General features: G+C 48.6%; 1 long non-coding RNA gene across 2 annotated transcripts; it reads right to left on the bottom strand.

Annotated features, from left to right (window-relative positions):
- Positions 1 to 599: 599 nt before the first annotated feature.
- Positions 600 to 18287, bottom strand: LOC110339346. Of its 2 annotated transcripts, XR_005876212.1 has the most exons (7): positions 18071 to 18287; positions 17578 to 17948; positions 17348 to 17480; positions 17074 to 17248; positions 11179 to 11356; positions 7074 to 7274; positions 600 to 1283 (listed from the first exon to the last, which is right to left on the bottom strand). It is a non-coding gene; the product is annotated as an uncharacterized LOC110339346 (long non-coding RNA). The 2 variants fall into 2 exon arrangements; XR_005876211.1 differs by lacking the exon at positions 7074 to 7274 and having other exon boundaries at positions 17074 to 17480.
- Between the last annotated feature and the right edge of the window lie 9395 nt (positions 18288 to 27682).

The following is a 27682-nucleotide window of genomic DNA, read 5'->3' as shown; positions in this document are numbered from 1 at the left end:
CTGCCTTTGGATTGTGGATGCTCTCCTTCACAGCCCCTGCTCCAGCCACGTGCCTGTCCTCAAATCTTAGCTCAGGGTCTTCTTCCTCAGCCTGGATCCTGGAGGCCTGTATTTCTATACCACAGCACTCAGTACATAGAACTTTTACATCTGACTTCCCACAATTGCCTGGGCACTTGGTAGAAGAATTGGGCTATATCCCCAGTACCTTGCAGATGTCTGATGTAAGCAGATACTTCACAGACGCTTGTTGAGTAGGAAAATACCATATACTGTGCTTCTACTGCCTAAAACACATAAGCTTTAAGTCATTTCATAGCATTCATTCATTTTTTTTTCTAAATTTTAGACAGGACCTTGTATATCCCAGTCTAGCCTAAAATCAGGTGTGGAGATAGATGTCTTTAATCCCAGAATTTGGGAGGCAGAGGCAGGTAGGTCTCTGTGGGTTCAAGGACAGCCTGGTCTACATAGCAAGTTCCAAGGAAAGCTAGGGCTATATAGAGTTCGAGGCCAGGCTGGACCGACAGCCTCCAAAACAATACAGAGAAACCCTGTCTCGTAAAACCAAAAAAAGAAAAAGGAAAAGAAAAGGCTCAATCTCCTTCTTTTTTATTTTGTTTTGCTGTCCCTTCCCATCCTGTGGAAGGCTCAGTCTCTTTGAGGATAGGCATGACTTCACTTGGCTTTGCTGTGCCTTTCTCTTCTCCTCCAGGACCCACTCATGACCTGAGCATGTCTCTTTTTAAAATGACTAGAGCAGACAGGAGTCCATTGGGAATGTCCTGCCCACTCATAACATATCTTATCCATTTACCTGGTTGCTGGGCAGGCGAGGCTGGGAAAATTTAGTGGCTAGGCAACATACAACACTCAGGAAAGGAAATTAGCCGGGAGTATTTGCAGATTAAAGTGGCAAGGAAACTTGATGGAAACAAACATTCAAAGTACCTGCCAGGCTTTTAATAATGTCAAAGGAGAAGAGCCTGGAACCAGCTGGTGGAAAAAGATAAGAAACACATTTATTTCCTCTACTCAGGCCACATTAACTGTCCCCCACCCCCACCCTAAACCTTGTGTTTTACTATTAGAAAACAATCGGTTGCATTTCCCAGGCAAGCTTCCTTGTGTAAGAGTCTCTATAGGTAGGAAAAATAGTCCGACGCATTAGTGAATTCCTTTGGCAGCTTCCCAGAGGCTGTGTTGCTGTCCGTGGTGCTGATGTCCTGATAGGGCCTCCAGGCCTCTCTGAGTCTTAGGCTCATCTGTGCCCACACAGAACGCTGTGAAAAATGATAGGAAAAAGCTGAGCTGGGGACAGCAGAAGCCTGAAATCCTCTGGAAACACGGGCTTCTGGTCTCTCAACTAAAACCCCTGGGGTCGGATACTTTACAGAATTTTTCAAATTTTAACAAGGTGTTACGGTATATTGCATACAATCCTTGGTGAGGTCTGGGGAAGTACCATACTATCAAGCAGGTCAATATTTCTCCAGGAAAATGTATGAGCAGTCTCTCTGGTGTAATCAATAAACATGCTAAATATCCTTACGGCTGCGTAGGTCAAGGTCTTCCTCTAAGTAAGCTTACCTTAGACTGGAGGGAACCTCATCATCTAGACCTCCCCCTCTCTTGCTCCCCTTCCCTTTCCTATCCCTTCCAGTTGTCTCCTTCCCTCTCCCTCCTTTCTCTATCCCTTCCCTTTTCCTCCCCCTCCCCCCTTTCTCCCATTCCTCCTTCCTCTCCTCTCCCTCTCCCACTCATGCTAATACTAAACCTAAGACTTCAAGCATGCTGGTCAAGCACACTCCACTACTGGGATACATCCTAAACTCTGGATTTCAGAATCCTGTTTAAGAGTCTGTGGGTTGGACTGAAGAAATGGCTCAGCACTGACTGGCAGGTGGTGGTAGCCCAGGTCTTTAATCCCAGTACCCAGGAGGCAGAGACAGGCAGATCTCTGTGTATTCAAGGATAGTGTGGTCTACAGAGTTAGTTCCAGGACAGGCTCTAAAGCTACACAGAGAAACCCTGTTTCAAACAACAAATGATCAATCAACAGCAACAAAAGAGCACTGGCTGTTTTCCAGAGGTCCTGAGTTCAATTCCCAGCACCACAAGGTGGCTCACAACTGTAAACATCACATCAACTGCTCTTCTGGTGTCTGTGAAGACAGGCCACTCATACACATAAAATAAATTGTAAATATTAAAAAACAGAGTCTCCAGGTCCACAGTAGTTCTAAGCTTAAACTGGGTCAAGATGACCTGTAAAACTTCCCATAGCTGATCAAACTTTCTAAATTTGTATGAAGCAAAACAAACCCTCTCTGAAAAGCAAAAATAACTTTTTAAGTTTGTTTTTTGAGATAGGATGTTCAGCCTGAGCTGGTCTCAGATTCCTTGTGTAGATGAAGATGAGACTGATCAGATGATCTTGAGTTTCTGATCCTCCTGAGTCCTGGGATTATAGATGTGTGCACCATATCCAGTTTATATGGTGCTGGAGATAAAACCCAGGGCTTTCTGCATTTCAAGCAAGACCTACCATCCACTCCATATCCCTAGTCCCAATGCTTTCTTTTCTCTTTATGTTTTTTGAGAGATGGCTTCTCTTTGTAGTCCTAGCTGTCCTGGAACTCACTCTGTAGACCAGGCTGACCTTGAACTCATGGAGTTCCATATACCTCTGCCTCCCAAGGGCTGGGACTAAAAGTATATGCTAACACAACAAGGCCCAAACAACAACTTTCTCAGCTAGGAGTTGGAGGCAGTGGATGGGTGAGATGAACTAAACCAAGTGAAAACAGTTTGGACCATCTAGTCCTCAAGATGCCCTGCCCCCAACACACACTTCAAGTGGTACAGCATAATTTCCCATAAGACAGATAGTAGCTGGAGATCCTGGAAGCTTCACACGTGGTGCACAGATTGAGAGAGAAAAGGGCAACAATCCTCCCTTCTACCTAGAAGCCTAACTGCCCCTCGTCTCTGGGTAAGCTCGAGCCTCTCATCCCACAATCATGAGCACAGCTGAAATCATTGGGATGGGGAAAGGGTGTTTTCTTCTGAGTGCACAAAGTCATACTGGCTGGACAGCACCTGCGGCGCTCTGTAAGAAGCGGATGACTCCCCCTTTCCTTACACTGCCCCATTGGGTGGTGTTGGTCCCTTTCATATCTGAGGAGCTGAGCGCCAGAGAGGGTAAAAGAAGATGGTTAGTGGTGGAAGCGGGGAATGGAACCCTGACTGAACAGCCTCACCCTTCCCCTGCCTTGTCTTCCTCACACGGGCACCGAGTTGAATACGGATGGAGGACCCAGTCGCTGCTTAATCTCGGGCAGTCAGTTTTGTACACAGTGGCTTTAGAGTTATCCACACTATAAACTCATAATGTTTTTACTTTGGTGGGGTGTCTTCAGGCTTTAAAACCTCATACTGGCTCAGAGCTAGATGTGGTAATGCACATGTGTAATGCCAACACTTGATAGGGCTGGCGATGTAGCTCACTTCGTAGAGTGCTGGCCTAGCATGCACCAGGTCCCAGGTTTGATCCCCAGCACATGCTGACCATGGTGACACGCACTTGCAATTCCAGCCCTGAGGAGGCGCAGGCAGGAGGGTCAGAGAGGATCAGTAACACACCCAGTTAAGAAGCAGCTGGGTCAGTCACTACATTCTTACTCCCAGCACTTGGGAGGCAGAGACAGGCAAATCTCTGTGAGTTCGAAGGCCAGTCTGGTCTACAGAGAGAGTTCTAGGACAGCCAGGGCTACACAGAGAAACCTTGTCTCGGCGGAGTGTCCAGGGAAGCAGCTGAGACAACTTTCCTTTCTGATTCCTGAGCCATGGCTACACAGCAAGTTCAAGACCAGCCTGGGCTTTATAAGATCCTGCCTGAAAATGCAGGAAGAGCAGGAGGGGGAGGGAGAGAAAAAGTACTAAGTGTTTTAGCAGCAGCCAGATGTACGATCTTGGTGGTTTCTCAAGTTAAATGCGTGGGGGTGGGAGTGTAGCTCGGCACTGAGCATCCTTAAGGTCCCAGTTAGCAACCCAGCATTGGAGAAATGAAATAGTGCTTTGGGTCCGTTCATCTGCACATAGTTGTCAAGTGCTCCCTGTGAGTCAGGCACTGTGCTAGGCGCTGGGATGCATTATGAGGGAAACTATCTTAGAGGTTGATGAGGAGCAGGAAAAAAACCCAAACAGCTGAATTAAATAATCACACTAACAAATGAAAGTGCGGCTGGTAAGTGCTACTAATAATGACAGTAAGGTGTCGTCAGAGCCAGAATCTGTAACAGAGAGGTTCCGAGGCCATTTCAGGTCACACTTACACTGAGGACTACAGAGGGTGGGGAGGACAGCTCAGCAGCTAAGGCATCCAGCGTCAACTCTGAGGACCTGAGTTCAATCCCTGGGACCCATGTGGTGGAGGAAGAGGACAGATTACACCTTCAAGTTGTCCTCTGAGGGCCACATGGGTACTAAGGCCTGTGTGCACACTCCCATGCATGGTACACACAATTAAAAAAAGGAAAAGACAAAAAGGGCAAAGACAGCAAGCCAAGAGTCATGGTGCATGCCTTTAATCTCAACACGTGGGAGACTGAGGCTGGAGGGCATGAAGTTTATGCAAACTCATGCTCTATATTCAGAATATGTCTCAATCAAGAGGCAAAACAAGGATGTGTGAGGGGGCCTCACCAAATGAGAAGCGCAAAAGTCCTGTCACGGAGGAGAAGCCCAGTGGGCAGACGGAAAGGAAGTTGAAGCAAGCGAGGGGCTGAGTGCTGGGTGGGGCAAGCAAGAGCCAGGCCATGTTTTGTTTTGATCCTCAAGCCACTGGAGAACCACGCAAGTTCAATACGCAGAGGTCTGGTGTGGTCCGATTCACCCTTACATCTCTGATAGGTTAGGGGAGGAGTTAACTGACTTTAGGTACATCAGCTAGGAGGCTGCTCCTGTAGCCCAGACAGTACCAATATGGCAGCCCAGGATGGAGTGGGAACGGAGGGAGTTGGAGGGAGGCAGCTTCCAGAGAGAAAGGGGATAGGAGTTGGTAGTAGGTTCGACAGGGCAGAGTGGAGGATAAGGAGAGCAGAGTATCAGACAGGCACAGATTTCTGGTTTTGTCACCAACAATGAGAGAGGCCAGCACTCCCTGATGCCACCTGCCGCTGCCTGAGCTCTTTTCTGAGAATTCTTGATTTCACTACAGAAACAGATTTCAGGATGGGTTAGTAGGAAGCAGTTTTGGAGTCTATTGAGAAAAGATTTGAAGGTTGGAAAGGTGGTTCAGTGGCTAAAAGCACTGGCTGCTCTTCCAGACCAGAGACCCAGGTTCAGTTTCCAGCCCTCCCATGGCAGCTCATAACCAGCTGTAACTCCAGTTTCAGGAATCTGATGCCTCTTTCTAGCCTCTGTGGGCACCAGGCATGCGTGTGGTATACTGACAGATATGCAGGCAAAACACTAATAATGCATACAATAATAATTTTAAAAGACAGGCTGGGGATGATGGTTCAACAGGTAAAACACTTGCAACCACGAGAAAGAGAGTAACAGCTTTGGCTGTCCTGGAACTCACTCTGTAGTCCAGGCTGGCCTTGAACAATCTCCCTGCCTCTGCCCCCCCCCGAGTGCTGGGGGATTAAAGGCATGAGCTACCACAGCCTAGATGCATTTAGGGAGAAGACAGTAATGACCAAGTATGAGCATGGGCTACTGGAGAAAAATCATCTTATGAGTCTTAGAAGTCGCCATTTATAGTTTTGGTGGCTTCAAAGTTAAATGCAGACGGTTGCTAAGGAACTTTTCTTTCTTCTTGGGTAAATTTGATAACAGGATGTTCCCTCAGGTGCCCTGAACAACGTTCCAGTCAGATAAATGTAAGACATACAGTTTACAGAGGCACCAGGGGGCTCTAAGGCTTGCCTTTTACTGTAAATAGTCTATAGTCTTCCTTATGCAGTTCCTAGAGAATTGCAGGTTTATAGCTGGCAAAACAGAAAGGACATCCTGGGTCGTATACGCTTAGGCCTTCAGCATGGGTCATTGCTACTTTAACATGCTTCTCTATTAAAGGTATATTGTCTCAACATAGACAAACTTAGTAGCTAAGTTCAATTGTGCTGGAACTCTTGACTCTTAACGAGACTCAAGGTAAGGGGCTTTTCTTTCTCATGCCGCCCTAATTCTCCTTGTCTTCCTATCCTGCCTCAGTTTGAGTAAATGGGTGGCAGACAGTGCCATTTGTGAGGAGGACTCCCAGAAAAGCAGTGGGTATGAGGGATGTGCCTGAGTGACTGGACCTGTTGGCAAGTGGTGACTTGGAGCTTCACAAATCGATTGTGTAATACGCAGCTGGGTCTCACATAGGAATACAAACTTGGGGGGCAACTAGCAGAGACAGGCAGCAGAGCTGTGCATATGAATCAAGATCTGGGAGTAGGTATTGTTAGAGAGGAGAGAGCCCAGCCTCAGGGACCCCGGGATGCAACTGTTGGGTTAAAAGACCGGAAAGGAAATGGAGGCAGCATTCAGCCAAAGATCACATCGTGGGCACAGATGTGAGGGAAGAGAGATTCATGAAGAGGAGTGCTCAGGTATGGAAATAGGATGTAAGGTCCAGGGGGAAAAGAGGACCAGGGGCCGAGGGGCGGCTCAGAGGTTTAAAGCATTTGCTGATCTTGTAGATGATCTGAACCCAGGCCTCATCCCTGCCTTTGCAAGAGTGCGCATATGCTCACACACACACAGGCGGTCAAAAGGTGCACATTGCATTTAGCAACACAGTAACTGGTGACCACAGGGAGCACTGCATCTGTGGAGTGATGGAAAGAGCAAGATGACCCAGTGGTTAGATGTGGATGTCTAGGGTAGGATGCAGAGGGGTGTAGCTTAGTGGCAGAGGGCTTGCTGAGCATGTACTGGGTCTTGGGTTTAATCTCCAGTACTGCCAACAAAAATGCTTAGGACAACATGTCTCCCAGAATAAACTGGACTGAGGGTGTTTGCCAGAGACCCAGTCACCTGATACTGGTGTTGTCACTAACATGACAGGGACTTACAGAGGAAGTAGACGCTACCACCTGTAGGTCTCAGATGGTCCCAGCATGGCACAAGGCACAAGGTGAATCTAACTCTGTGGAGGAGGGTGGAGTGAAGGAGGAGGGACTCTGGTCTGCGCCTCCGAGGCCTGTGCTGTTCAGTGTCAAGGGACACATTCAGAGTCTTCATTCACTGCCACGGGGCCAGTATCACCTAGAGCCCTTCCGATAAACAGAGCAACAAAGTGGTATTTGTGAGACAGAATTTGCTTTATACATTCAATTTTTATACTATTTTTTGATAAAAGCGGTCATTGGGAAAAGTGACGCTATACCGATGTCCCTCGGTATTGGTTCCTCTGACTCTGGAAGAAAAGAATCACCCAGACCTCATTCAGATAAGTATTTGCAAGTAAAAGGTTTTACTTCAAAATCTGAGATTCTTTTTTTTTTTTTTTCCTGGTTCCTCTTTTTTTTTTTTTTTTTGGTTTTTCGAGACAGGGTTTCTCTGTATTGTTTTGGAGGCTGTCCTGGAACTCACTCTGTAGACCAGGCTGGCCTCGAACTCACAGAGATCCGCCTGCCTCTGCCTCCCGAGTGCTGGGATTAAAGGCGTGCGCCACCAACGCCCGGCAAAATCTGAGATTCTTAAATTTTATTTATGTCTCTAAGTAGTGTGTCTGTGGAAGCCAGAGGACACCTGTGGGAATGGGTTCGCTCCTTTCACCGCCAGAGTCCTGGGGATTGAGCTCAGGCGTAGCGCCGCACCTTGCCTGGATGAGCCACTGAGCCAGCCCAGTACTCTTTTTCTGTAATGTGAAAGCGAGGCTCAGAGGGATTAGGCAGACCTCTATTTTTGGAAACATTAACGTCTGCTGTGAAAGTTGACAGAATCAAAGTGGTGTCATTTGTGTCGAATCTGAAGAAAAACAAAACCAAAAATCCAAAGAAGCACAGCCTGGGGGTTAAGGAGGGAGGCCCCCTGTGCACGCGCCTGTGAGAACTATTATAAAGACTCTCTGAAGGGCTCGAACCCCTGTGCCTGGATCAGGAACTTTCGTCAAGGACTTTCCAAATTGCAGCTTGCTGCATGAGTCACAAGGATGGCTATCCGGAAGCAAGAGAACACTCGTGCCTGACACACTGTCTTCACTAATGAACTGATGTCAACTACCGAGATAAGACCTTGTGACTAATTCTCTCTTTGTTGCTAAGGTTCTCTTTTGTGTCTATTTACTTTTTTTTTAACCTGGGGATCAAATCACTGTCTTGTGTGCTCAGCACATGTTCTGCTACGAGCAGCCCCGCCTTCTTTTGTGAAAATCTGTTATCTAGGTTGGTGCTAAGACAGGAGTAACCCTTCACCACATTTTCACTGGAAAAGCTGGTTTAGGCATGGCGGTCCACGCCTGTGATCTCAGCATCTGTGAGGAGGGTTGCTGTTTGGAGTTCAAGGTCTAATTAAAATCTAATTAAATAATCAGCAAAAATTTATCAACCTAATACCATAACCTTAGAGTAGCAAGTATACAATCACAAGTCCACTATTGTAGTGGCTGATTTGAACACTTCTTTCAGTGATTGATAGACTAAGTAGACAAAAAGAAAGAGAGAAAGAAAAGAAGGAAGGAAGGGAGAGAGGGAGGGAGGGAGGAAGGAAGAAATATAGAAAAAGAAAAAGTGGGAAAGCAGAGATGATTTGGAAAACACAAGTAACACGTTCCATGCAAAAGTAGCGTCCTGGTGAGTTTGTACTAACTTGCCACAACCTAGAGTTACCTGGAAGGAGGGAACCTCAACGGTAGAACTACCTCAGTCACACTGGCCTGTGGGAATGTCTGTGTGCATTGTCTTGACTACTAATTGATGTGGGAGGGTTCAGCCCAGCCCAGCCCCCTGGAGAGATGTTTCAGCATTTGCTAGCCCTGATTCGTGTGTGGAGTCCCTTGTTCAATCCCAGCACCCACATGATGGCTCACAATCACCTGTAACTCTAGCTCCAGGGGATACGATACACTTTAAGTTTATTTTTACTTCATGTGCACTGGTGTTTTTCCTGCATGTATATCTGTGTAAGAGCGTCAGATCCCCTAGAACTGGAGTAACTGACAGCTTTGAGCTGCCATGTGGGTGCTGGGAATCGAACCCTGGTCAGTGTAACAGTCCTGGCTGGCCTCCAGCTCACAGAGATCCAACTGCCTTTGCCTCCCAAGTGCTGGGATTAAAGGCATGCACCACCACCGCCCCGGCTTGCAGCACATGCCTTTAACTGCTGAGTCATACCTCTGGACCCTAGTGTTACCCATTGACTGAAAATTACCTTTTTATCTTGAAAAAGTTGAAACCCCTGTGTTGGTTAGGGTTTCTATTGCTGCAACAAAACACCATGACCACAGAGTAGAAGGAGAAAATTTCCACAGATTGTCCTCTGGCTTCCATATGTACTCCACAACACATGCAGCCACATGCCTCTATACACAGAGATACACACGATAAACAAACACACAAGTAAATAAACATAATAAAAATTAAAATTATTTAAAATTTTTTTATCGAGATGTCTCTGCTGAGATTACAAGCCTATGCTATCAGGCTTGACAATGTTGTTATTCTCAGACAGGGTCTCCCCTGTGTATCAGAGGCTGATGTTGAACTTTCTGTGTTTCCCAGACTACCCTCAAACTCAGGATCCTCCTGCCTCTGCCTCTCTAGTGCTCATTTGATAATTTGACCCTATGTGGACACCCACAGAAACAGCTCCACTCCGTCTTGATTTTTCTGGGACAGAGTTCAAACCTGTTCTTACTTGTCAGGTTGAGCAACAGGATGTTTGGCCTAGGGTATGACTATTGCCTGAAGAACAGAATAGGGCCAGGTGGTGGTGGTGCACACCTTTAGTCCCAAGCACTCGGGAAGCAAAGGCACGAGGATCTCTTAGTTTGAGGCCAGCTTGGTCTACAGAGTGAGTTCCAGGACGTGCTCCAAAGCTACAGAGAAACCCTGCCTCAAAAAACCAGACAAAAAATATCAAGGTGAATGGCACCCAATAAACAACAGGTGAGGTGAACCTCTGGGCTCTACACTCATGAGCACATCTACACACAGAAGAAGATCCCAGGGCCCTGCCCTCCTCAGCCTGACCAGATTCTCTCCCTTCCTCTGCCTTGCTCATTCTTCAGTGGAAGCTCTGAGCTCCCTCCCAGAACCCTTTCCTCTGGCTATGCTATTCTCCCTCCAGTCTGCTGCTGAATAGAACCCTCTGAGGACCTGTTCTTTCTGAAAAACATTGTGACAATGGGACTCCTCTCAGCAGAGCCTCGGGGACTGCTCCCCACAAGCACATCTCCCGCTGGGGCTCTGTTCATCATGTAGGGTCATGGCCTGTAGACTGCAACACGTGTGTGTGTGTGTGTGTGTGTGTGTGTGTGTGTGTGCAGCCTTACACCCTACAATGCAGGTGATGTTCCTCTCTTTCCCCTCTACACGTTGAGAAAATCCCTAATGATCAGAATGCAGCAACAACCATGGAGACAAAGAATTGCTCAGTGACATTTTTCCGGTATTTTGGAATTTCCTATTAAAACGGCTGCCGTGCGCCTGTGAAGTAGGTGAGAAGGGAAAATAAAGATGGGGGGAGCCCCTCATATTGTTAGCATCTATTATGTGCCAGGTCAAGATGCCATCTTCTGAAAGATGACTTGAGATGATGACCAAACTCCACATGGAAAGTGCTATTCCCCCTCCCACCATCATGCAGATGAACTGAGACAAGCAAGGTTTAATCACTTGCTGAAAACCACATAACTGCAGAGTGAAAAAACCAGGACTTACCAGGCGGTGGTAATGCACGCCCTTTAATCCCAAGCACTCAGAAGGCTGAGGCAGGTGGATGGATCTCTAAGTTCAAGGCCAGCCTGGTCTACAGAGTGAGTTCCAGGATAGCTAGGGTTACACAGAGAAACCCTGTCTTGAAAAAAAAACATAAGGAAGGAAGGAAGGAAGGAAGGAAGGAAGGAAGGAAGGAACCAGAACTCGAGCCAGGTTGTATTAGTTAGGGTTTCTATTGCTGCAATGAAACACCATGACCAAAAGGCAAACTGGGGAGGAGAGGGTTAATTTGACTTACACTTCAGCATTGTTGTTCATCTCAGAAGGAAGTCAGGACAGGAACTCAAACAGGGCAGGATCCTGGAGGCAGGAGTTGATGAAGAGGCTGTGGAGGAGTGCTACTTACTGGCTTGCTTTACACGGCTCACTCAGCCCAGCTTCTTACAGAATCCAGCTGGGCCCTCCCCCATTGATCACTAAATGAGAAGAAAACACCTTACAGATGGATCCCAAGGAGGTCATTCCCTCAACTGAGGCTCCTTTCTCTGATGACTCCAGCTTGTGTCAAGTTGACACACAAAACCACCTAGTACGCAAGTCTTCAGTTTCTTTATACTTCCAGTGTCTTCATAGCAGTTTGACACACCATCTTATCTAGCTCAGGCTGTCTTGAACTCACTATGTAGTGGAGGATAACCTTGAACTCTTAATCCTCCTGCCTCCATACTCCAAATTCTAGGATTACTAGGCAGCACATACCCAGTATGACTTTTTAAAATTCCATTTTCAAAAAAAGTTATATTTCCCCTGCCAATCTTATAAGAAGGCCACTGGTGTTTAGAGGAGAGGGTCGTGTCACTCATTTCCTGTCCAGTTGGAGCTGGAACCTACAGTCCTGTGGCTCCCGGCACATCAGTCAGGGCTGGCTGAGAGTAACAGGTTGTTGTGGGTCTGGATAGCAGTATTCCAGGAAGCAGAGTCGTGCCCCTGCAGGTGGCCCTTGGGAGAAGTCACTCAGTCCGTGCCATGAGGCCAGATTGAAGGAGAGAGGACAGCCCAGAACCACTCACTGTGAAGCCTCCGCAGTGGTTCAGTTTTGAAAATGGCCCTGAGAGAGATGCTATCAGGAGACGTAGTTAATGGGTTTGGAAATTGCCTAATTTTGTCGCAACTGTCTGAGTGTTGTCCGATGCATGCTAAGTATCTAGCTAGGGCTTGAGTGGTCTTGTGAGAAGGTCTAGGATGCCCAGGACCTTTCAGACATTAGGAGGGTGGGGCATGGTGTTAAAGAGACTCTAGGTGACATGGGGCAGGTAGGCCAGGTGCTGGGTCAGTCCCCTGTCCTGTTTCTCAAAGAGCCACCCGTATCTTCCTAGCTGCTTCCTTAGAATACATCCTTCCTCAACTGTGTGGAGCCCTTGGCCCCCAGCCCTTTCTCCAGCTCTCAGCAGAGGTTCCTGCGCCAACTTCCCATGCCTCGGGTCAATAAACCACCCACATCCTGCCCTGAGAAGCCCCTAAGGCTCCTGGCATGCCTGAATCCCGGAGAGCGGCTCTCCCACCCTCCGTGGGCTGCCTGTAAGTGCTCTCCATTCCCCCAAACCGCCTCTCCTCCTCTGGAGACACGGCCATCCATCAGCTCCCTGCCTCACTGCTCACGTTCGCTTTCCCTGGCTGTCGCCAGCTTGCTTGTTTATTTTCTCCCTGCTTCCTACTCCCTTTCTCCACTTGCTTCGAGACTCCAGTTCTTGCAGGCTGTTTACCAGAGCTGTCCTGCAGGAGAAGGCAGGACAGATTGCCCCCAAAGCAGAATGCCCCACCTCCAGCCACCCAGTCACAAGGAAGACTCTTCATTCTCTCTAAAATTTCCCACCCTGGAGGCTAGGGGTGTAATTTCTCTCAGGGGCAGCAGAGGTCATTTCAAGGGTCCATGGTGTTGTGACTGATTCTGTGGGAACCTTGAAAAGGCCCATTAATCTCTCCATGCCACACTTTTCTCACTTATAAAATGGAGCTGGGGACGCTGGAGAGATGGCTCAGCGGCTAGGAGCACTGACTGCTCTTCCAGAGGACCCAGTGCCCACATGGCAGCTCACAACTGTCTGTAACTCCAAGATCTGATGCCCGTACACAAATAGATATACATGCAGGCAAAACACCAACGTCCATAAAATAAGAATAAATCATTTTTTTAAAAAGGAGCTGGGACCCAGCACTCGGGAGGCAGAGGCAGGCGGATCTCTGTGAATTGGAGACCAGCCTGGTCTACAAGAGCTAGTTCCAGGAAAGGCTCCAAAGCCACAGAGAAACTCTGTCTCGAAAAAACCAAACCAAACCAAAACCGGTCTGGGAAGACTGAGGGAGGAAGCTCTGCCACCACTTACTGAGGACTGGCTGTGTGGCAGCGTCCGTGCCTAGCCCTTTCAGATACAAGTCCATTTAAGCATGCTAATGTGCATTGTGTCGGGCAAATGCTAGCTGTACAGACAAGCCCAGACAGCCAAGACTGCATCTCCTTGGCTCTCCTCCGAGCTCAGAAAATAATTCAACAGGCACTTTTGAACTGTTTTGTCAACAAACATTTCCCACATATGTTTTTGTTTGCGTTTTTGAGACAGGGTCCTCTTGCTGTGAAGCCCCAGCTGGCCTCAGCTTCTCAAGTGCTGAGATTACAGTGTGTGCCATGCCTGGATGCGGTTTATTTTTTTTAAAGATTTTACTTTAGTTTGTGTGTACATGTGTATGTCTGTGTGTATATAGATCAGAGGGCGTCAGATCCCCCGGAGCTGCAGTTATGGTGCGTTTTATCCAACTGTTACACTGCTGGAAACCAAGCTCAGGTCCTCCGTAAGAGCAGTAAACACTCCTGCTGCTGAGCCGCCTTTCCAGCCCACTGACTGCTCTGTTATTGGCAATAGGATCCAGTATGTAACTCAGATTAGCCTTGAGCTTGCTATACGGCTCACACGGACCTCCAAATAACATCTCCAGAGTGCTAGGATTACCATATCACCCACCAAGCCCAACTTCATCTCATTGATCTACGAGGTTTTCTAGGAAGCAAGCCAGGCTCTGGGGAGCTCTGCCTACTTTTCTCACCCTCCAATCTTCCACCTTGGACTGGACAGTGTGCCTGCCCTTTCTGAGGGTCTGCAGGGCATGGGCAACATGTGTGATTGCCTTTGGGTGGCGCGTGCGCGCGTGTGTGTGTGTGTGTGTGTGTGTGTGTGTGTGTGTGTGGTCAGTGTCTTGAGGATGGGATGAGATGTCAGGTGGAGAAGTTACCTGCAGCCTCAGGGTGTTTCTCCGGTGGTCCTCAGGATTGTAGTGGAATCAGTCCTTCTTAGAGAAAAGGGGCAGGGTGGGGGGTGGGAGGTGGGGGGATAGAGACAGCTCCCAGGCTCACTGCTCTCAGACACTAGCCAAATCAAAATCATCCTGTGTGAGCCAGGTGTGGTGGTGCTAGCTTGTGATCCCGGTACTGGGGAGTCAGATAATCCAGAGTAGCTGGGATCACAGGTGTGTGTATGTCCCCACAGCCAGCTACATTGAGCTAGGTACGAGGCTCTGAACTAAAAGGTCTAATAAGAACAGGTTCATTACTTTTCACTGAGCTCAGACCAAATACATTTCCCGTCAAGTCACTTTTCATACTTCAGGACGAAGTGCCACACTGTAGTCCAGGAGCCTGAGAGTCTCCTCCAGGCCCTTCCAGGAGTAATGGGCTGGTTAGGCCTCAGGTAACTCTTCACATTGTCTCCTCTTGGAAAAGAGTATTCTCGGTGTTGTACAAAGAAATAAATAAAGTAAAAGGAACCTGGCATGGCAGTTTCTTTTTGTAAAAAGACTGTGTCATGACCCAAACTGGGCTAGCAAGCACACCTGGGAAGGAGGTTCACTTAGTTTCTAATCTTGAGCAGGTGGTGACTGTATCTCCCACTGGCTGGAACTTTGTCTCACAATCTGATGTCACTGGCTAGCTCGTAACTGGCACCATAAAGGGAGGGAGGGAGGGAGAGGTCATCAAGTCCCGTGGCATACAGCAGAATTTTCTGTACACAAATGTTAAGCCAGACGGGGGGAGATTAAAAGATTTGCATAAAAGTTTTACAAGCTTGGGGCAGCTTCAGAGAACATCATTCCTTGACTGGCTGGTTACCCTTGTCAGGAAAAAAAAAATCACAGAGTTTGCCATGCTCTTCTTACCCCTACCCCTGTTCTGCCAACCCCATGGCATTTGCCTCTTCTCTGCTGTCATGAGCTAAGGTCAGCCATTGGGGCCACTCTTTGGCTTTGTATTCCTCAACTAAAGAAGGGGAAGCTGCTTATGGAGGCACACACTTGTAATCATAGCTCTTGGGAGGCTGAGGCAGGAGGATTGCAGAAAGTTCAAAGTACATAGTGAGTTCCAGGCTGGCCGGGATTACAGTATGAGACCATGTCTCAAAAAAGCCAACTAAATAACACAGAGGAGAAGTGGAGAGACACTAAGAGGAAGGAAGGCTGAATCGGTGAGCTAATTGAGGAAGCCGGGTTTATCAGCCTCAGATGGAGAAGCTGAGGGTTCTTGGATTACACATTTCAAGTCTAGGAAACCCCTTGTTTGAAAAACTGTGACCAAAAGCCTGATTCCTCCAAAGACCAAGAAGACTTAGTAACGACAGATCCAGGTTAAACAGAGAAGTGTTAAATGCCAGGAATTAGCTATACCAATGTGACCTCTGATGAGCAGATTTTAAAAGTGGGCCAGGTTAGTGCACATAGGCAAAGATCCTGAGTGGAAGTGTAATCTAATTGGGCCATTGCTGGTTAGAACAAGTCCAGGGTGAGCGGGGCTGGAAGCCTACACTCTTGTACACACCCACAGTGGAGTCTGACTCTGACGACCTTGGCATGCGTTCATTCTGGGGTGGCAGTCTGCCTATCGCTCCCTGATCGCTCTGGATCCAAAAGAAACCAGAGTAGGGTGGTTAGGAGGGCAACAAGGAAGGGCTGGGGTTGGGTGGATACTGAAAAGAGAATCGGGGAGAATAATCTCGGTAAAGGACCTGTCACTGCACCCCCTCCTTTGGGAAGCCCCTCTGATATCCCAGGCATGCTTAGGGCTCCCTCTGTGTTTCCATGACACCCTATGCTAGCTTACTCCCTAAGTGAGTTCAAGATGATCCAAAGCTTTCCCATCTGTCTTCACTGCGAGTCGTCTGATGCTAAGAAATGTTTTACTGCACATCTTTAGTCTTAGCTACTCATCAGGGGGCTGAGGCAGAAGGATTGCTTGAGCCCTGGACTTTGAGGTCAGCCTGGGCAACAGTTTCCTCCCCTCCTCTCCTCTCCCCCAGCTCTCCTTCCCTCCCCTTCCCTTTCCTCCTCTGGCCTCCCTTCTCCTCCTCCTCTTCCCTCTCCTCCTCCTCTCCATCCCGTGCCCCCACCCCCACGAGAGTATGTGTGGGTCTGAATGCTGGAGATTGAACCCAAGGCATTCTGCCACTGAGTTACATGACCAGTCTTTGTTTCTCTGAGACATAGTCTCTCTGTGTTGTCCAAGATGCCCTGGGATTTGCTTAACCCTCCCACCTCTACTTCCTGAGTGCTGGTCTTACTGGCACACACCACCATGCCCAGTTGAAACCCTGTCTCTTAAAACAAAACCAAACTATGCTCTGCTAATGGCCACCTTTGGGCCCTGGCATAGGGTGTGTATCACCGGAAGTGCTGCACAGATGGTCTGTGCCAGCTCACCCAGGGAACAAATGCACTGCTTTGGGGGACTTTGTGCTCACACCTCCCAGAAGTGACTTCAGAGTAGCCTAACAAAGCCTTGGTCTTTTGGACCCCCTTTTCAACAAGACAGCTGGAGCGATAACACAAGGAAACCTCAGCCTGGCTCTACTCAGCCACAGATTAGCAGTGAGATTGGCCTGGATAGTGTCTGACAACCCTCTCCCCATGCCTCAGTCTCCTCATCTACCAAATGGGGCCGATGGTCCTACAGATGCACAGGGTTATCTTGGAAAATCAATCTAGCTCTTGTGTGTGCAGGCGGTGAAAGCATCTCGAGAAAGGTCTCTATGACTTATACAGAGGTAAGACGTTATTAATAGCCTCATTATTATTCTTACCCAGAATGCCCAGGGAAAAGCAGCATGTGGCAGCCCCGGCCCCCGCACCCCACCCTTCCATACTATTTCTGTACCTGGAAAGCAGGTTCTTGGAGTGTTCTTCCATGTTGAGCAGTGTGGGGGCAAGAGAGTGAGTTCTGGGTAGACGGACTTCCTCCGGCTCTCCAGCCTGCTGCTCTTTGAGGGCTCTCACCAAACCCTTTGATTAGAAAGCATATCTGGCAGGGGGGACTTCAGCTATCTGCAGGGCTGTGGGTGGCATCCTATCACTCACACGCCATTTGGTGCTGGGGTGATACTGAGGTGGCCCCTCCCCCAGGAAGGCCTGGACAACTCTCTGTTACTCACATAAACCATAAACCCTGGAGCAACGTGACTCGACCTCCCTGGGAACGCATGACCTTCCTCCTGTAGATCAGCTGGATTCAGAGTCCAACCAGACCCAGGCAGACAAGGAAGCTGCTTTTGGTCCTCTGCGTTCCTGAGGAAAAACGAGCAGCTCCAGGTAGCTCATCTCTCTCGCTCCTCCCGCTGTGCCAAAACCCGGAAGCTCCATCATCCCCTGAAGCCCCACACACCTGGAGATGGAGAGCCAAAGCTCATTTTCCCAGCTCACACCACTCACAGCGTGGCAGCTCACCTCGATGTGCTGGTACTGGCTAGCCCATCCCAGGAGCGGTGAAGAGAAACAGGTAGCCCAGAGATGGGCAGGGAATCGGGATGGGTATGGTCTGATGGTGACCCCACGCAGCCTCAAGGACTACAGGCAACATCCGGGTTCTGTTAACCACCCTCCCCGACCCCACAGGTCTGAGCCTTGCAGGCTCCCAGCAGACGGCCTGACTCCTCCGGCTCTGGGTCTCATCTTCTAGCCTTCCCTGGCGCTGTGGGAGCCTGTGAACACTGGCCTGAGGGCACCGCAAAGCTGACGATGTGGGCTTTTCCTTGTCTGTGGGAATAACAAAACTCGGGTCAGGGAAACGGTGGGTACAGAGGGTAGAAAGCCAGAAGGAAAATCTCTGAGGTCAGGGAAGACTAGAATGTGGAATGAGGTGTCCTCCCCGGCAATACCAGCCCCGCTCAGGTCTCTGTCCACAGAAGGAACCGCTGTTGCCTCTGCTGGGAATGGCTGGTTGCAGAGGGGACACCGTGACTGCTCCGAGGAGGTCTTCTCATTCCCCGGCCCATGCTCTGCAGCTTTGGCTTAGCTCCCCCATCCCCACTTGGCCAGATAGGTCTGCTGCTGCTGCTGCCTTAAAACGCTGCCCTCAATTCTATCTTTAGCTCTTCTGGCGGCTGGGAGCCTGAGTGACGGGAAGGGTGGGGGCTTGTGCTGGGGTGGGGAAATTCTGCAGTTTCCACGTTTGTTGAGAAGGTGGTACCGACTGTGAGCATCAAGGCCTATGTAATAGTCATCGCTGCATCTGTGGTCCACACAGTGGCAGGCCCAGGGCCGCAGGGATGCGGGCTGGATGGGTGGAAGCCCTGAGGAATGGATGAAGGCGAGGCCAACTGGTCCATAGACCAAGATATGAACCCTGAGGAACGCTGCGTGATCTTGGGCAAGAGATGTCCTTCTCAGTCTCAGTTTCTCCATTTGTAAAAGGACACCGGCGAAGTGTCTGTTTTTCGTCTGCCTCCACCAACCGCCTCACCTAGTGTCCTTGTACACCACCGCCGCAAACAGGCAATGCTGCGTGGTTTGCAGTGGAAGAAAGGAAAGTATTGGCTCTGCAGGGCTCTCTTACCACTTCCTTCATTGCTGAGCTGTAACCAACCCTGGATTTTTAATTTCACTTATTTTCGAGACAGGATCTCTAGCCCAGACTGGTTTCAAATTTACATCATAGCTATCATTGGCCTTGGAATTTGAGATCTTCAGCGTCAGCCACCACACCCAACTCCCATCCTGAATGTTGAACTTGTCACAGAGAATGCCAGTAGACAAGTGTCCTGTGCTGACAGAGGGGGACAATTGCTAGACTAAACATCTGTAAAGGATTCCTTTGGGTCTCTCTGGGGGAAATTGCAGAATCACTGTAAGTTTTGATGAGACAGGAGTAGCGGAGATCTCTGGATGACCTTTCTCTCCTCCTGGAAGTCTTCTCAAAGCAGACTTTGATCCATGCAGCCAGAAGAACATTTCCAACTATCAGCTCTGGGCACAGAGACAGATCATAGAATCCTACACTTTTCTCATGAATGCATTTCCTTTGGAAGCTCCAGTGTCTCCCACTCTGTGCCCTGCAGTCTAAGGGTCTTGGTCCTTGGTGGCTCACAACCTCCTGTAACTCCAGCTCCAACCCTCTTCTGGGTTCTGTGGGCACCTGCATTCATGCGAACACATAACCTCCCCAGCTGCCCATATACACATAATTAAAAATAAATCTTAAAACAGACAAGCAAACACATCTGCTGAACATCAACCAAAGAGCCCAGGACCCTTCCTTCCTGAGCGAGGGACAGCGCAGTCCATAAAGCTGTTACCCTTTGGTCTCTAGGGGAATGCGATTCCCCGGGTGTATTCAGACTAGGCAGATGAAATTGCCTCTCACAGCAGGTGTCAAGAACAGCCATCAGCCACCTTCACAAGCACTGATATGAAGATCCGTCCTCGTCCTCTGAACAATAGCACACAGCAAGCTCCCATCCAGCCAATTGCTTTCTTCCAATAAGAGAACATCTCCCAAGGAGGGATGAGAAAGGGCTGAGGAAGGGGCTGACTGTGGATGACTGAACCTCCAGCCAGACCTATGGAGGCACCTGAGCTGATGTGGAGCCACGAGGAGACCTGAGGTCCAGGAGAAAATGCCAGAAGGAATGCAGGGCCGGAGGGCATAGCAGAGCCTCGGAGGTCCCAAGCGGGGACCTAATGGAGAATGGGGTGCTGCTGGTGAATGCCCAAGGAACAAGGTCACTGGTGAGTCAGGAGGGCTGTGTAAGGAAGCCTGGCCCACCAGACTCCTCCTCTTCCCTCATTCTATCTGGGGAGAGGGCGACCACTCTATCCACTCTATGTCCGCTTTTCCGTTCTCCCGTCTCCCGTGCTCACTGTGCTAGGATGCTCTGATCTGAATAGAGGCAGGTGGAAGGCATCTCTTTTTCTTTTTTTAGAGAACATTTAATTACATTGGCATAATGGTTTGGTTTTTGTTTTTATTTTAGCATATAAGGCATTTCATTATTTATTTACTGAACGTCATTTTTAGTCAGGGTCTCATGGAGTACAGGCTGGTCAGGAACTCAGTATGTAGCTGAGGGTGAACGGGTGACCCCGATCGCCCGCTTTTCAAGGGATAGGGCTATAGGGGTGCGCCACCACACCTGACACTTTTTATTTGTAGGCAGATTTTCATGTAGCCAACACTGGCCTTCCTGCCTCCCGCATGCTGGGGTTATAGGCAGGTGCTTCCACATCTAGGAAAGCATTTCTTCCCCAACGCTGCGTCATCTTCCTGAGACAGGAGAGCTGATGTACGCCTGTAAATCCCAGCACCTGGAGTCTCCAGGGGGAAGATGGGGTGTCCCAGGACAGCCTGGGCTATAGCAAGATCCTGTCAGGAATACTCAATGGGCAGGGAGCTCTGTCAGGCAGCCACCGCTTCTTCTAGGCTCCTCTTGCTCCAGCTTTTATCAGCTGTGTCCTGTCAGGCCCTGGGCCACACCTCTCCTTCTCCTGTGGTCTTCCCTTCTTCCTCCCGGAGAGGACAAGGACATTGTCATCTTATTATCTCCCCTTTCTGTTTTGCAGTTCCTGTTTGTCCCCTGCGTTCTAAGCCATGGGGGATGATTCTCCACTGTGTGGAAACTGTTGTATGTTTAGGTGTGCATCCCACATTAAGCCTGACTTACTCATCGGGCACTTGCCTGGGCTCACGCTGCTCAAGTACAGCCTCCTCTGTAAACATTTCTTGTTTGCAATCCATCCCCGGGCCCAACACCTGCAGTGCCCCCACTTTCTCTCTGCTAAATCAAGTAAATGCCCTTTGAACAATGTGTTAACTCTGTCCCCTCCTCCGGGAAACCTTCCCCAAATAACCTGTCAGCCGGCTTCTCCCTTGCAGACTATAACAGGATTGGCCTCTCTGGGGCATGTACATGTGTGAGTTATATGTCTGTGAGTTTAAATAATAATAATAATAATAATAAAGTGTGTGTGTGCATGTGTGTGCATGGGCACATACGTGCACACATGCTCCACAAAGCACACATGGAAGTCAGAGGCCAACATGTGGGAGTTAGTTCTCTCCTTCCTCCATGTGCAGCTGAGGTTGTCAGGTTTGGCAACAAGTGCCTTTACCTTCTGAGCCATCCTGGCAGCCAGACTATGGCTGTTAAGTACTTTAAAGGTGATTCCTTCCAGTGGGACCACGACACTGGTTAAAATGGTGAGTTTGGCACAGGCTACTGGCCAACCGGCAGCCTTATTGAGGAAGATAACCAGGTCAGGCTTAGTATACAGGAAGTCAGGACAGTGTCAGGTGTGGAGGCTGCTGTGACCTCGTGCTGGGCGACTGGAAGCATGGCCTTTCCATGGAAGCATGGCCGCTTCTGACCCTCGTCTACAGAACTCACCCTCACAAGCAGGGCTTGCAGACGAGCTACAGATGTGGTCACTGTCATCCACAGGGCGGCTTGGAGGGCCCAGGGTCTCTGCACTGCTGAGGGATGAGCCTGGGCTATTTCAGTGTACACATTTGGTTCAGCACATAGTCCTGGACTGTTTTGTGGTTTTACATTCAGAGATGCCAAGCTCAACACACATTTGCTGCTCAGTCTGGCCATTAGGTGCCGAGTAACCTTTAGGTGCCTCCTGGCCCAGCAATTTCTTTGTTTATTGTTCTGGTTGGAAAATGAAGATCCCTCCCTGCCAGCAACTAATTTACCAAAATAAACGAGATTTCTGCTTTTTTCCTGGCCAAGTCTGTCCCTGCATGCCAATCTTAGGGCTGCCAGATTGCAGTTTCAAGTGGGTGCAGCCAGAGGACTTGCAACTCGCAGGTGACTGCACGGGAAGGAAAAGAAGGAAAGCTTTTCCTGGGACTTCCTGTTTCACCTTCGACTTCTCTGCCAGCAAGTCTTCATGCCCTTGGCTGGATGCTTTCCTTTTGGTCACTGCAAGCAAGTCTTGTTTTCCCCCTGTTCTATTCCGTTTCTTTTCAGTCCTCTCCTGAAGTGGTGCAGCCTGGCTCTGCTTCCAAACCATCCCAGTGATTTATTATTGCTTTTACATTTTTGTTTATTTTTTAATGTGTGTGGGTGTTTTGTCTGCATGTAGGGCTGTATACACTGTGTTGCAGTACCCACAAAGGCCAGGAGAAGGCATCAGAGTCCCCAGGACTGGTGTCACACATGGCTGTGAGGTGCTGTGTGAGTGCTGGGATTAGAACTTGGCTTCTATAGAGTGCTCTTAACCACAGAGCCATTTCTCCTGTCCCCTCATTACTTTTTTTTTTTTTTTTGAGACAAGATCTCACTGGACTAGAACTCACTTTGTAGTCCAGACTGGCCAACTCATGGCATTCCTCCTGCCTAAGCATCTTGAGAGCTAATATTACAAGTATGAGTTACCATACCTGGCTTAACAAATGGACTAGTATATTGTCTTCCTCTTTCTGTCTCTCTCTCCCTTCTTTTTGTTTGTTTACTTTGTTAAAAACAACAACAAAACAGCCAGGTGGAGGTGTGGTGCACACCTTTAACCCCAGCGTTCGGGAGGCAGAGGCTGGCAGATCTCTGTGAGTTCAATGTCAGCCTGGTCTACAGAGTGAGTTCCAGGACAGCTAGAGTTACACGGTGCAACCTGTCCTGAAAAACTAAAATAAAGAGTTATTTTATGTGCATGGGTGTTTTGCCTGCATGTGTCTGTGCAACACATGAGAATCTGGTGCCCTTGGAGGCCTGAAGAAGGCATCAGATTGATGGAGGATGTCCTTCTGCATGCTGTGAATATGTGCTTCTCTTATTGGTTGATGAACAAAGCTGTTTCAGTCAATGGACAGACAGGATATAGCCAGGCAGGAAGTGTAGGTGGGGCTAACAGACTAGGAGAAGACTGGGAAGAGGAAGGCAGAGAGGAGTTGAGGGAGGGAAATGCCATGTGGCTACTGGAAAGATCAGGAGGCCTGGGAACTTTCTGGTAAGCCAAGACCACATGGAGATACATAGATTAATAGAAAATAATTAAGAAAGAGCTAGCCAATAAGAAGCCTGAGCCATTGGCCAAGCAGTTGATAATTAATAGAAGCCTCTGTGTATTTATTTGGGACTAAAGGGCTGCAGGACCTGGCGGGACAGAAATCTCCATCAACATCAGATCCCCTGGGACTAGAATTATAGAAGGTTGTGAGCTGCCACGTGGGTGCTGTGAACGGAGCCCAATCCCTCTGCAAAAGCAGAGAGCACTAGAACGCTGAGCCATCATTATGGCTCTTCCTTTTTTAATGCGTGCATTTACTTATTTTTTTTTAATTTTGAGATTATAATATGATTATAACATCTCTCATTCCGTTCCTCCCTCCAAACACTTCCATATACTCCTCCTCGCTCTCTTTCAAGTTCATGGTGTCATTTTATTACTTAATGCATGCATATATGTATATATACATATGCTCCTAACTATAGCCTGTTCAGTCTGTATGTCACTTGTATGCATGTTTTCAGGACCGACCATTCGGTATTGAGCAACCAGCTGGTGTGCTCTTCCCTGGGGAAAACTATTTATCCCATTCTCAGCATTCTCAGTTGCTGCCTTTGTTCAGCTCACATTTGGACGTCACATTGGTGAGACTATGTGAGTGTCGTTTCTGATGCTACAAGGAGAAACAGCCTCACAGCAAACTCCTTGATTTTCTGGCTTGTAAAGTCTTTCTACCCCGGCTTTTGCAGTGTCCTCTGAGCCTTAGGCGTGGCAGGGCTTTGCAGATGTGTCCATTGGGACTGGGCTCCACAACTCTGCATTTTGATTGGTTGTGGCTTTCTGTAATGGCCTCCACCTATTGCAAAGAGAAGTTTCCTTGATGAAGGGTGAAGACTGCACTTACAGTTTCAGAGGGTAAGTCCGTGACCGTCGTGGCTGAAGCACGACAGCGAGCGGAGGCATGATGCTGGAGCAAGAGTTGAGTGCTACATTGGATTCCCAAGCAGAAGGCTTCTTGTTTAAAATAAGATTTATTTTTATTTATTTGTATGTGTATGCATTTGAGTGAGTGTATGCCAAGTTAGGGTTTTTATTGCTCTGAAGAAACACCATGACTATGGCAACTCTTATGTAAAAGAAAAAATATTTAATAAGGGTTGCTCACTTACAATTTCAGAGGTTCAGTCCATTATTACCATGATGGGAGCACGGTGGCATGCAGTCCTACATCTTGCAGGCAACAGGAAGTAGACTGAGACACTGGGCAGTATCCTGAGCATAGGAAACCTCAAAGCCCACCCCCACAGTGACACACTTCCTGCAAAAGGCCATGCCCACTCCAACAAAGCCACACCTCCTACTAGTGCCACTCCCTATGAGATTATGGGGGTAGATTACATTCAAGCATGTGTGGGTGCCTGAGGAGACTGGAAGAATTGTTGGATTCCCTGGAGTTGGAGTTACAGGTAGTGATGTGGGCCTGATGGGGGGTACTAGACACAGAACTCAGGTCCTCTACAAGAGTGGCAAGTAATCTTAGCTGTTGAGCTGTCACTCCAGACTTCTGTTTTTGGAGACCAAGTCTCATGTAACCCATCCAGGCTAGTTCCAAACTTGCTATGTGGATGACTTTGAATTCCTGGCCCTCCTGATTTTACCTCCCAAGCGCCGGCGTTACAGGTATATCCCACAACGTTCAGATCTTTCTTTGAAATTTCTTTTTATTTAACTGTTAATTTGTTTTTGCCTATTGGCAGCTTGCAGGCTTTTGCCATCCACGAGTCTCAGCTTACCTCATATTTCTTATGGGTCTGGTCCTCTCACGGAAGAGCTGCTTCTTGGGTCACTGATTGAAGGACACAAGCTAGCAATGGCATCTAGGTTGAGGGGTCATTCTCTCTCCTTCCCAGGACACTGAGAGTGAACAGAGACCATTCTCGGGAACAGGAGGCACGGCTGTGGCTCTCCAATGCGGAGTTGCTGAAGTTGGCGAGGCTGTGCTAAGGTAGACAGCATACAAAGTGCAGGGCTGGGGAGGGGTGGCACCAGCCAGGGACCGTGAGAAATGATGCTGGTGAGTTAAGGGCAGAGAACCTGTCTCCTTCCTCCCAGCGCCTGCTGGGAGCCACGCTCTGTGCTCACAGTGTCTCTAGGAGCGAGCCTCTTTGGCTTAGGTCCCTGGTTGGTTAGTGGGTTAGGAGAGGAAAAGAAGGGCCCTTCCCGAAGCCCACATTCACCTCTTCCAACTCCTTGCCCTCCCGAAGCCCACATTCACCTCTTCCAACTCCTTGCCTTCCCTGCCTGCTCCCGATGGCTTTGTCATTTAGTGTTATCTACAGGCATTTTATCTCCTTAGAGCCCAGGGATTCCCTGGACCAGACAGAGAACCAGCATTGTGTATGGTTTTCAAGGTGCCTGGTGTTAAAACGGAGTTAGAGCTTCAAGGGGCTCATGGTTGCTCCCGGGGTCAAGATAACATTGGAAGCACCAAGAGAATAATTTCCTTATAGACAACTCAGGAAATTTCATTCTCTCTATTCTACTTTCTTCCCACTCTTGCCATTCCTGCACCCCCACCCCCGCTATTTATCCTGGGATAGTTTGGACACAACACCTCATGGTGCCTCTTTATCTAGATCATTCCCAGAGAGACAAAGGAGTGGCCTCAAGTGTCTCTGGAGTGTCTAGGCAGAGAGAGGAATCTAGATAAGATCTAATTAACAATTTACAGACTAGTCTAACTGTGTCGTTCTCTGTGGGCTCTACTATGAATGCACAACCACCATTCACACCGGGCGCTGTTCTGGGTTTTAGTGGGAGCGGCACGTGGCGCAAAATGAACAAGAGCAGCTTTGTCTCCAAAGTGCCTGTTCTCTATGTGTGTCTGGCACGGCGTGAGCTCCAGAACTTCAGGCTGTTGGGAGTCCTCTGCAATAGAGGAGATTTGAGGAACTTCAGGCTGTTGGGAGTCCTCTGCAATAGAGGAGATTTGAGGAACTTCAGGCTGTTGGGAGTCCTCTGCAATAGAGGAGATTTGAGGAACTTCAGGCTGTTGGGAGTCCTCTGCAATAGAGGAGATTTGAGGAACTTCAGGCTGTTGGGAGTCCTCTGCAACAGAGATTTGAGGTGCTAACAGAAATAAGGTTGGAGGCAAAGATTGGTACCCATGTTTGCCCCCCCACACACACACACGAGCACACATAGATGCCTACACACCACAAATATGCATCATACACAAACCCAGAAGATGGGCGTATCCTAAATTACCTGCTGGAGTCATGGCATTAACCTCTTTGAAAAGCTCACCTGAGCTTTCTGGCTTTGGACATGGGATTTCATGCAACCCAGGGTGGCCCTGAACTAGATACGAAGCTCAAGCTAGACTTGAACTCTTGCTCCCCCTGCCTGTGTTTCAAAGTGCCACATGGTCCTCTCACCTGAATTTTGATCATCATAAGAAACTTACATTCTATTCTATAGAACTATAGGTTTTTCTTTAATTAATTAAATTCATTCATTTTACATCCCAACTGCAGTTTCCCATTCCTCCTCTCCTTCCATTCCCTCCCCCCCACCCCACCCCCCTAGTCCACTCCTCTGCCTCCATTCAGAAAGGGGCAGACCTCCCATGGATGTCAACAAAGCATGGAGTATCAAGTTGAGGTAAGACTAAGCTCCTCCCCTGTGTCAAGGCTGGACAAGGCAACCCAGTATGAGCAATAGGTTCCCGGAAGCCAACCAAAGTGTTGGGGACAGATCCCACCACTAGGAGCCCCACAAGTAGATCAAGCTAGACAACTGTTGCACATATGTAGGTCTAGGTCAGTGCCAACTATAGGTTTTAATGTAAATAAACCTCCCCTTCCCTAATCCATGCTCCTCGAAATACAGCTATAACAGAAACAATAGTAAAGTGGTTCATGCTTCCTTCCTTCCTTTCTTCCTTCCTTCCTTCCTTCCTCCCTTTCTCTTTCTTTCTTCTTTTGGTTAAGACACGGTTTCTCTGTGTAGCCCTAGCTGTCCTGGAACTTGCTCTGCCGTCCAGCCTGGCCTTGATCTCAGAGATCTGCCTGTGTCTGCCTCCCAAGTCTGGATTAAAGGTGTGCACCACCACCTCCCAGCTCATGCTCTCTCTTTCTACCAGATCATCCTGACACATCACACAAGTGTCCTGAGCATCACAGTTGCACTCACTGCCTGTTTAGATGGCAGAGGCTCACATCCGTCCCCCTCCTCAGGTACTCACTAGCTCGAACTTTCCCTGGCAGGACCAGGACCTTCCATTCTCTCAAGCCTCCTCGTCTGGGAATCCCTCCCTTAACTTACCTTCTCTCTGTGCCTCCCTTGGACAAGGCTCCCTGTTTGATTCCGGCCCTTGTTTTTGTGTTTGTGTTGTTCTGGGGCTGGGGACACAGAACCATTTGCGCCCAAAGCAAACAGTGGTAGAATAAGATGGCATTAATGATCTCATTTATACTTTTGGAAATTGCCTCTTGGGTGTGTGTTTGATGCATGTGTGTGGCATGTGCATGTATGCTTACTTG

Source organism: Mesocricetus auratus, unplaced genomic scaffold, assembly GCF_017639785.1.
Source record: "Mesocricetus auratus isolate SY011 unplaced genomic scaffold, BCM_Maur_2.0 Super-Scaffold_15014, whole genome shotgun sequence".
Taxonomy (NCBI): Eukaryota; Metazoa; Chordata; class Mammalia; order Rodentia; family Cricetidae; genus Mesocricetus; species Mesocricetus auratus.
This window is presented reverse-complemented; position numbering and strand designations above follow the sequence as displayed.